Consider the following 8,925-nt stretch of genomic DNA (forward strand, 5'->3'; position numbering starts at 1 on the left):
AGTATAAGGATGAGGTTTGTCCGCTGTATGCGCAGAGAGGGACGGACATCCTGCAGGTGCTGCCACCCAGACCCCAATTCATGCACAGCGCACATAAGGGCCAATTCAGACCTGCTCGTAGAGCAGCGAATTTGGCCCCTCTGCCAATGGTGGGGGACTGCACATGTGCTTAAGTGCTAACGCCGGGGTACTCGCTGCCTGATTGACAGACAGGGGGCATTCCGGAGTGGACACCCGACGTTTCATGAGCGTGCTGACAGAAACAGTGGGCACGCTCATAGAAATGTTGGGCAGGCTCCAGGGAACTGCTTGGGATGACATCACAAATGACATCACATAACATCAGCGTCTGCCCAAAATTTGAAGTACAACGTGCAGCCCAAAAGTAAGTCCTGGGCTACCTTACGGCTGCGAACACAGGAGCCATCGAATGGTTTTTCCTCTGTGCGAGCTCATTTATAAGCATAGACATCCAATTGCAGCGTAGCGAGAAGATTTGGGCGGGGGACGGGCGGGGGACGGGCATGCGTTACCCTGCTCGCTATGCTCCGAATATATGCAATACATACAAAGGGCTGAACACTGACGCGCTGTCTGAAATAATGATTGCAATGTTTTTTCTCTCCCATCCAATGGAAGTACTCCGCAGGTAGGTGATCACACAAATAGATGAATATAAGGGAGAACAGGTCAATGACAATACCACAAAATTAGGTACTTGTGTACTAGCACGGCGCCCATCACATCGCAGACCATATCGCATGCGATGCGATATCGGCCGATGTTGTACAATGCCATACAATGCGATGCGATTATAAATTGTATAAGCACCCTAATGGGTGCTTACAATGGTTAAATGCACCCCCCCCCGCCACCCCCAAGTATAAACGTGAACCTGAAGCGTGCCGAGCGCAGCGTGCCCGCGAGGAGCGGCTGTACGCGTCCTACGACCTTTTCATACCCCCACTATCCACGTCGGCGTGGAGTTGACAATAGAAAGCCCGAAGTGTGGCGAGCGCAGCGAGCCCCGCGAGGGGACGCGGATACCTTCACAGCCATACGCGTCCCCTCGCGGGCTTCACAGGTATCCGCGTCCGCTCGCCACGCTTCAGGCTCGGTGGCTCGCCACACTTTCTATTCTCAACTCCACACCGATGTGGATAGTGGGGGTATGAAAAGGTCGTAGGACACGTACCGCCGCCCCTCGCGGGCTCGCTGGGCTCGCCAAGCTTCGGGTTCACGTTTATACTTGGGGGGTGGCGTGGGGGTGCATTTCAGCATTGTAAGCACCCATTAGGGTGCTTATACAATTTAATATCGAATATGAGTTAAAATCGCATCGCATCGCATGCCATCGGGTGTATGGCATGCGATGCGATTCGATTAAAAAATCGGGCGACTAATTATCGGGGCGCCATGCTAGTACACAAGTACCAAAATTATTTCTTCATAGGTATATCTGCCATGCCCTATATGCATATAAGGGTTTCTTTAATGCGTCAGTCACCCGCTCCCAAGAAATAATCGCTGACCTTGGCAATGCGCCCTATTTTCACCCAAAGGTTTCTTTTCACAGGGTACAGGGACTCTCAATGGCTAATAAGTTGTCTTGAACCCAGATATTATCAAAAAAGGGCTTATTCCAATACAAGGACAGTCCAAAAACATCCACAGAACAATAAAAATAATCCACAGACCGGTAAGAATAAAAAAAAATAATTGATATCCTCCTATCACTGGAACCAAAAGATGGGGTAGGGGGTGGGGAACCACCTCTGACCCAGGCTAGGAAAACAGGTTGCGGCTTACCTCTTTACCAACGCGTTTCGGGCCCAATTTGGCCCTTTTTTAAGGTATGGAGGAGGTGAATACCATATGGGTTTATATACTCATATGCCCAACACATTGAAAGGTAATAATACAAATCCTGAACCAGGTGAAACCAGAATAATTTATTTAAAAATACATTAAAAACACATTTACTACTGAAAAACATGCCTCAAGTTTGTCAACATATCGGCGCTAATATCATACACCAAAATTTATAAAGAAGACATGTTCTCCGATCCATAGGTCAAAGTTCAGTTCTTTGGTCCAGCCCAGTTGATCAGTTGGCACCAAGCGGGAAACTCTGTTACTAGCGGTGGATGGATGCGGCTTCTGGGTTTGAAACAGGAAGCAGAAGTCAATTGTGAACAGCGGTGTAGAAGATAAAACAATAAATATAAAGAAAAACATATTAATAACAAGAAAAAAGATTAAAAAGAAAGGCTTATAAAAACTATTTAATAAAAAGCACTTTAACTCAAAGTCCACATTTAAGCCTCTTGGCTCCAGAGTTTTTCATTCTTAAATGATTTTCATTTAAGTCCGGGATAACCTTTTTTCAAAGTCATTAATTCTCCAGTGTGGTTTGAAAATCTTGATGCCGCAGAGTGACCAATATTACAGTTATGAAGTTTCTTAACTCTTTCAAGTCCAACATCTAGTCAGGCTCAACAGCCCTAGCGCTGGTAGCAGATCCAATGGTGAGCCACTTTAAAATAAGAACATTAACATCGTTCAACATTCAATGTAGAACATTTTTTAATTACAAAAAAAATTACAATTAAGTAAAAAATTTAAACCAGCCTGTTTGAATTGTAAAAAAAAAAATGGACTAAAAAGGGTTAAAGTGGTCAGATATGTTATGTGGCTCAATTCCCTTTTTAACATTTCCGATATGTTCCGCTAATCTGATTTTTAATACTTGGGAGGTTCTGCCGACATGCTGTTTGGCACAGTTGCACTCCATCCATTGGCGTAACTAAGGTGAGGCAGACCCCGCCATTGCTTGGAGCCAGTGCCGGTGGGGTCTGCGGAGCGCAGCTGAATATCCCTGAGCTGCCGTGCAGGAATGAACAGTCCAGTTAAATGGGAGGCGGAGGCTCCCACCGGCAGCAGCGCTGACATTCTGTTCCCATCCGCAGCGCTGACATCATGGTCCTATCCACAGGACTGACAGTCCTGCTCCTACCCGCAGCGCTGGTTATGTAAGAGGAGATGCTCCGGCGGGAGACAGGACACTGGAGACATAGCGGTGGAACTTTCTGCTCCTGCTCGTCGGCAATTTCAAATCTCGCGCCACCAAGTGAGCCCAGCAGCCAGTCAGGAAGAGCAGTGGTGGCTCCTGATTGGCTGCCGGACCGAGAGCTGGCGCAAGATTTGAAATAGCGGCGGTGATCAGCCAGGTCCATGGCCGGGCTATCTTTCCAGTGTCCTGGCGAGGGTGGGTGGAGAGGGGGTCCCCCAGAATCCGGGTGGGTTGCCAACCAGATTTTCAGGAGCCTGCGGCCATTCCCAGAGGGTAGGCAACCCTGCCTTTATGTAAAAAAATTGGGTTCTTTGTCACAGTTCTTATAACAGGCTCCTTTTTGTTTTATTGCCCCAAGTGACATAACCAAACCACGTCCGACCTTTGTCTGCTATTTACCATCGTCATAGCATTATAGGGGCGACCGTGCACCAACAGACGGCATTTATACGGACATTTTGGAAATCAGAGTGATTGGAAAAACCCCAAGATCATTGTCTGGAGACACGCAGGGAAGATGCACATCATCCAGGCCGGACATCGGGCCAATAACAACTCTGCTCCTTCCCAGGGAACAGTCTGCATTTATGTGTAGTACATACGGAGGAGGAACGCACAACCATGCATAGGGAGCGCTGCTTACACAAAAAGTATAAGGATGAGGTTTGTCCGCTGTATGCGCAGAGAGGGGCGGACATCCTGCAGGTGCTGCCATCCAGACCCCGATTCATGCAAAGCGCACATAAGGGCCAATTCAGACCTGCTCGTAGAGCAGCGAATTCGGTGGGGGACTGCACACGCGCTTAGGTGCCAACGCCGGGGCACTCGCTGCCTGATTGACAGGCAGGGGGCATTCCGGAGTGGACACCTGACGTTTCATGAGCGGGCTGACAAAAAACATCATTACATCGAATGATGTGGGTGTTCCTTCGCAGCATGCGAATGGATGAGGAAGGCGGACGGGGTTTGGTACACTCGCAAGGCTGCAAATTTGTAGTCTTGTGAATAAACCAGAATAGCCCTCTAAATGTAGCATCTTAGCGAGCAAGTCTGAATTACCCCCATAGGCTGTGATGGGTGCTCATGATGGGTGTGTAAGGCACTTGCGACGGGTGTGTAGGGTGCTTGTGACAAGTGTGCATGACTCAGCCACGCCCCCATCCACGATAAACACGCGGGGGAAAGTATTAAAGAGTACATTTTTAGAAGTGAGAGATGTTTCCAACCAACAGTGGCGTAACTGCCAAAGGTGCAGGGGGTAAAACTGCTATGTGGGCTTTGGGGTCCTGAGGGCCAGGCAGGCACTCCCCTCTACCCTCTGGTAGTTTTTTTTCACACTGTGCTCCCCCTGTACAGCGGGGAGCAGGAGGCCCAGTGGCAGTGCCTTTACGCAGCGCCGCCAATACACAGGGAGAAGGTTGTCCAGCGGTGAACAATGGAGCAGGTCACTGAGGAAAGCAGGAGGCCCAGTGGTATAGCATGTACGCAGGGAGAAGAAGGTCCGGTGGTGGCAGCAGTGGTGAGCATAGGAGTGGGCACCGAGTGAGTATACTTGATACTATAAGGGTGTTGTGTATAGCTCTTACTGTGGTGGTGGAGGTTGGGAGTAAATTAAGAGTACTGTACAAGATGCTTAGCTCTCCCTCTTTCCTCTCATCTCTTTTTCTCTCCCTTTCCAGTGATCTACCTCCTCTTTTTCTCCCTCCTGTGCTCCCCAATCCCTCCCCATTGTCTTTCCCCTGTGCTCCCTGCTTTCTCAACTTTTTTTCTCCCTCCCGTGCTCCCTCTCCCCTGCTCCCGCTCCTATTTTTCTCTCCGACATCCCTTTCTCCTCTTCCCCTCCCCAGTCTCTTTTTTCTTTTTCAATCTCCTGGTATCCTCCTTCTTTTTCCATGAAGCACTCTCTCTCTCTCTCTCTTTCGTGATCACCCCTCTATTTCTCTCTCTCCCTATTCCCAACACCCTCTTTGTCTCTCTATCTCTCTTTCTTCTGCCTTTTACGGGACACTAGAGTGACAATGGGGGAGGAGGGCCCTCTTAAGATTTTGCTATGGGGCCCACAATGATTCTAGCTTATATCCTCTCTAGAATCTTGTTGAGGTTCCAACCTGTGTCAGATAAAACAGCAGGCGTGCCCAGGGAGGGTGTGTGACGTCAGCGCGGCCCCGATCAGCCGGTCTCTGTCGCAGTCTTGTGGAAGGGTCACACTTACTCACATTTGCACAGACTGGGAAAATCATTCAATGGATGTGCAACAGGATAGCATATAGCAATATTTTTTAAATTCCCAGCAAACAGATCTGAATCAGGCCCTTATTATTTTGGGTGTGGATTATTAGATAGACAGTGTCTAGACAGTCAATAAGTCTACCCAAAAAAGGTTGACATGCAATAGGTCGATGGGGTAAAAATGTCGACATGAAAATGGCTCCTGAATGATTGTATTGTGTATAATCGCCATGCTTCGGGCTCGGTTCCTCACTACATTGGCACACTGTTATATTCTCCGTCTATGCCGACATGGATGGTGAAGTATGAACAAGACGGTTTAAAAAAAATCATGAAAAACTCATATCGACCTTGCCTACCTTGTTCATGTCGTCATTTTTACCCTGTCGACCTATTGCATGTTGACCTTTTGGGGTAGGCCTATTCACCGTCTATCTAGACGCTGTAGATCAGTGTTTTTCAACCACTGCGCCATGGCACACTAGTGTGCCTTCAGCTGTTCTCAAGTGTGCCCCCAGATCTAGAGATGCCCAAACCACTTTACAGCCACCACCAGTTCAACTGTTATTTACTGGTCTCTGCTTTTCATGTAAAGGGCCAATGTATTTTATTTTTGTTATCTGTGGGGACCAATGTGATTGTTTTTTTTTTTTTTTTTTATATGGGGGCCACTCGGTTTGGGTTTTTTCCTGTGGGGGCCAATGTGTTTTGCCCTGTGGGGATCTCCTGGTGTGCCTTGGCAATTTTAAAATCTTATTTAGTGTGCCGCATGGTAAAAACGTTGAAAATCACTGCTGTAGATCTATTAACTGGAACCTATGCACATTTAGTAGGATAGTAACATGCATTTTAGTAATTGCTCTCAATTTTGATCTTCAGGACCAGACTGCTGGGGTGTGAGGGACAGTGGGGAGCACAGAGGAGACTGCTGGGGGGATAGGGACAGTGGGGAGCACAGAGGAGACTGCTGGGGTGCGAGGGACAGTGGGGACCACAGAGGAGACTGCAGGGGTGTGAGGGACAGTGGGGGGCACAGAGGAGACTGCTGGGGTGCGAGGGACAGTGGGGAGCACAGAGGAGACTGCTGGGGTGAGAGGGACAGTGGGGAGCACAGAGGAGACTGCTAGGGTGAGAGGGACAGTGGGGAGCACAGAGGAGACTGCTGGGGGAGAGGGACAGTGGGGAACACAGAGGAGACTGCTGGGGTGAGAGGGACAGTGGGGAGCACAGAGGAGACTGCTGGGGGAGAGGGACAGTGGGGAGCACAGAGGAGACTGCTGGGGTGAGAGGGACAGTGGGGAGCACAGAGGAGACTGCTGGGGTGAGAGGGACAGTGGGGAGCACAGAGGAGACTGCTGGGGTGAGAGGGACAGTGGGGAGCACAGAGGAGACTGCTGGGGGAGAGGGACAGTGGGAGCACAGAGGAGACTGCTGGGGTGAGAGGGACAGTGGGGAGCACAGAGGAGACTGCTGGGGTGAGAGGGACAGTGGGGAGCACAGAGGAGACTGCTGGGGTGAGAGGGACAGTGGGGAGCAGAGAGGAGACTGCTGGGGTGAGAGGGACAGTGGGGAGCACAGAGGAGACTGCTGAGGTGAGAGGGACAGTGGGGAGCACAGAGGAGACTGCTGGGGTGCGAGGGACAGTGGGGACCACAGAGGAGACTGCAGGGGTGTGAGGGACAGTGGGGGGCACAGAGGAGACTGCTGGGGTGTGAGGGACAGTGGGGAGCACAGAGGAGACTGCTGGGGTGAGAGGGACAGTGGGGAGCACAGAGGAGACTGCTAGGGTGAGAGGGACAGTGGGGAGCACAGAGGAGACTGCTGGGGGAGAGGGACAGTGGGGAACACAGAGGAGACTGCTGGGGTGAGATGGACAGTGGGGAGCACAGAGGAGACTGCTGGGGGAGAGGGACAGTGGGGAGCACAGAGGAGACTGCTGGGGTGAGAGGGACAGTGGGGAGCACAGAGGAGACTGCTGGGGTGAGAGGGACAGTGGGGAGCACAGAGGAGACTGCTGGGGTGAGAGGGACAGTGGGGAGCACAGAGGAGACTGCTGAGGTGAGAGGGACAGTGGGGAGCACAGAGGAGACTGCTGAGGTGAGAGGGACAGTGGGGAGCACAGAGGAGACTGCTGGAGGTGAGAGGGACAGTGGGGAGCACAGAGGAGACTGCTGGGGTGTGAGGGACAGTGGGGAGCACAGAGGAGACTGCTGGGGGAGAGGGACAGTGGGGAGCACAGAGGAGACTGCTGGGGTGCGAGGGACAGTGGGGACCACAGAGGAGACTGCAGGGGTGTGAGGGACAGTGGGGGGCACAGAGGAGACTGCTGGGGTGTGAGGGACAGTGGGGAGCACAGAGGAGACTGCTGGGGTGAGAGGGACAGTGGGGAGCACAGAGGAGACTGCTGGGGTGAGAGGGACAGTGGGGAGCAGAGAGGAGACTGCTGAGGTGAGAGGGACAGTGGGGAGCACAGAGGAGACTGCTGAGGTGAGAGGGACAGTGGGGAGCACAGAGGAGACTGCTGGAGGTGAGAGGGACAGTGGGGAGCACAGAGGAGACTGCTGGGGTGTGAGGGACAGTGGGGAGCACAGAGGAGACTGCTGGGGGAGAGGGACAGTGGGGAGCACAGAGGAGACTGCTGGGGTGCGAGGGACAGTGGGGACCACAGAGGAGACTGCAGGGGTGTGAGGGACAGTGGGGGGCACAGAGGAGACTGCTGGGGTGTGAGGGACAGTGGGGAGCACAGAGGAGACTGCTGGGGTGAGAGGGACAGTGGGGAGCACAGAGGAGACTGCTAGGGTGAGAGGGACAGTGGGGAGCACAGAGGAGACTGCTGGGGGAGAGGGACAGTGGGGAGCACAGAGGAGACTGCTGGGGTGAGAGGGACAGTGGGGAGCACAGAGGAGACTGCTGGGGGAGAGGGACAGTGGGGAGCACAGAGGAGACTGCTGGGGTGAGAGGGACAGTGGGGAGCACAGAGGAGACTGCTGGGGTGAGAGGGACAGTGGGGAGCACAGAGGAGACTGCTGGGGTGAGAGGGACAGTGGGGAGCACAGAGGAGACTGCTGGGGGAGAGGGACAGTGGGAGCACAGAGGAGACTGCTGGGGTGAGAGGGACAGTGGGGAGCACAGAGGAGACTGCTGGGGTGAGAGGGACAGTGGGGAGCACAGAGGAGACTGCTGGGGTGAGAGGGACAGTGGGGAGCAGAGAGGAGACTGCTGGGGTGCGAGGGACAGTGGGGAGCACAGAGGAGACTGCAGGGGTGCGAGGGACAGTGGGGAGCACAGAGGAGACTGCAGGGGTGCGAGGGACAGTGGGGAGCACAGAGGAGACTGCGGGAGGGAGAGGGACAGTGGGGAACACAGAGAAGATTGCAGGGGTGATGGGGACAGGGAGAGAGCAAAGAGGATAATGCGGAGGTGAAGGGGACCATGGGGAGTAAGGAGGAAAATGTGGGGGTGCAGGTGCATTGGGGAGCAGAGAGTAGAATGCAGGGGTGACAGAGATAGTGAAGAGCACAGAGGAAACTGCGGGATGAGAAGGACAGTGGGGAGCACAGAGGAGAATGTGGGGTGATGGGGACAGGGAGAGAGCAAAGAGGATAATGCGGAGGTGAAGGGGA

The sequence above is a fragment of the Crinia signifera genome, chromosome 3, assembly GCF_055691185.1.
Source record: "Crinia signifera chromosome 3, ASM5569118v1, whole genome shotgun sequence".
Taxonomy (NCBI): Eukaryota; Metazoa; Chordata; class Amphibia; order Anura; family Myobatrachidae; genus Crinia; species Crinia signifera.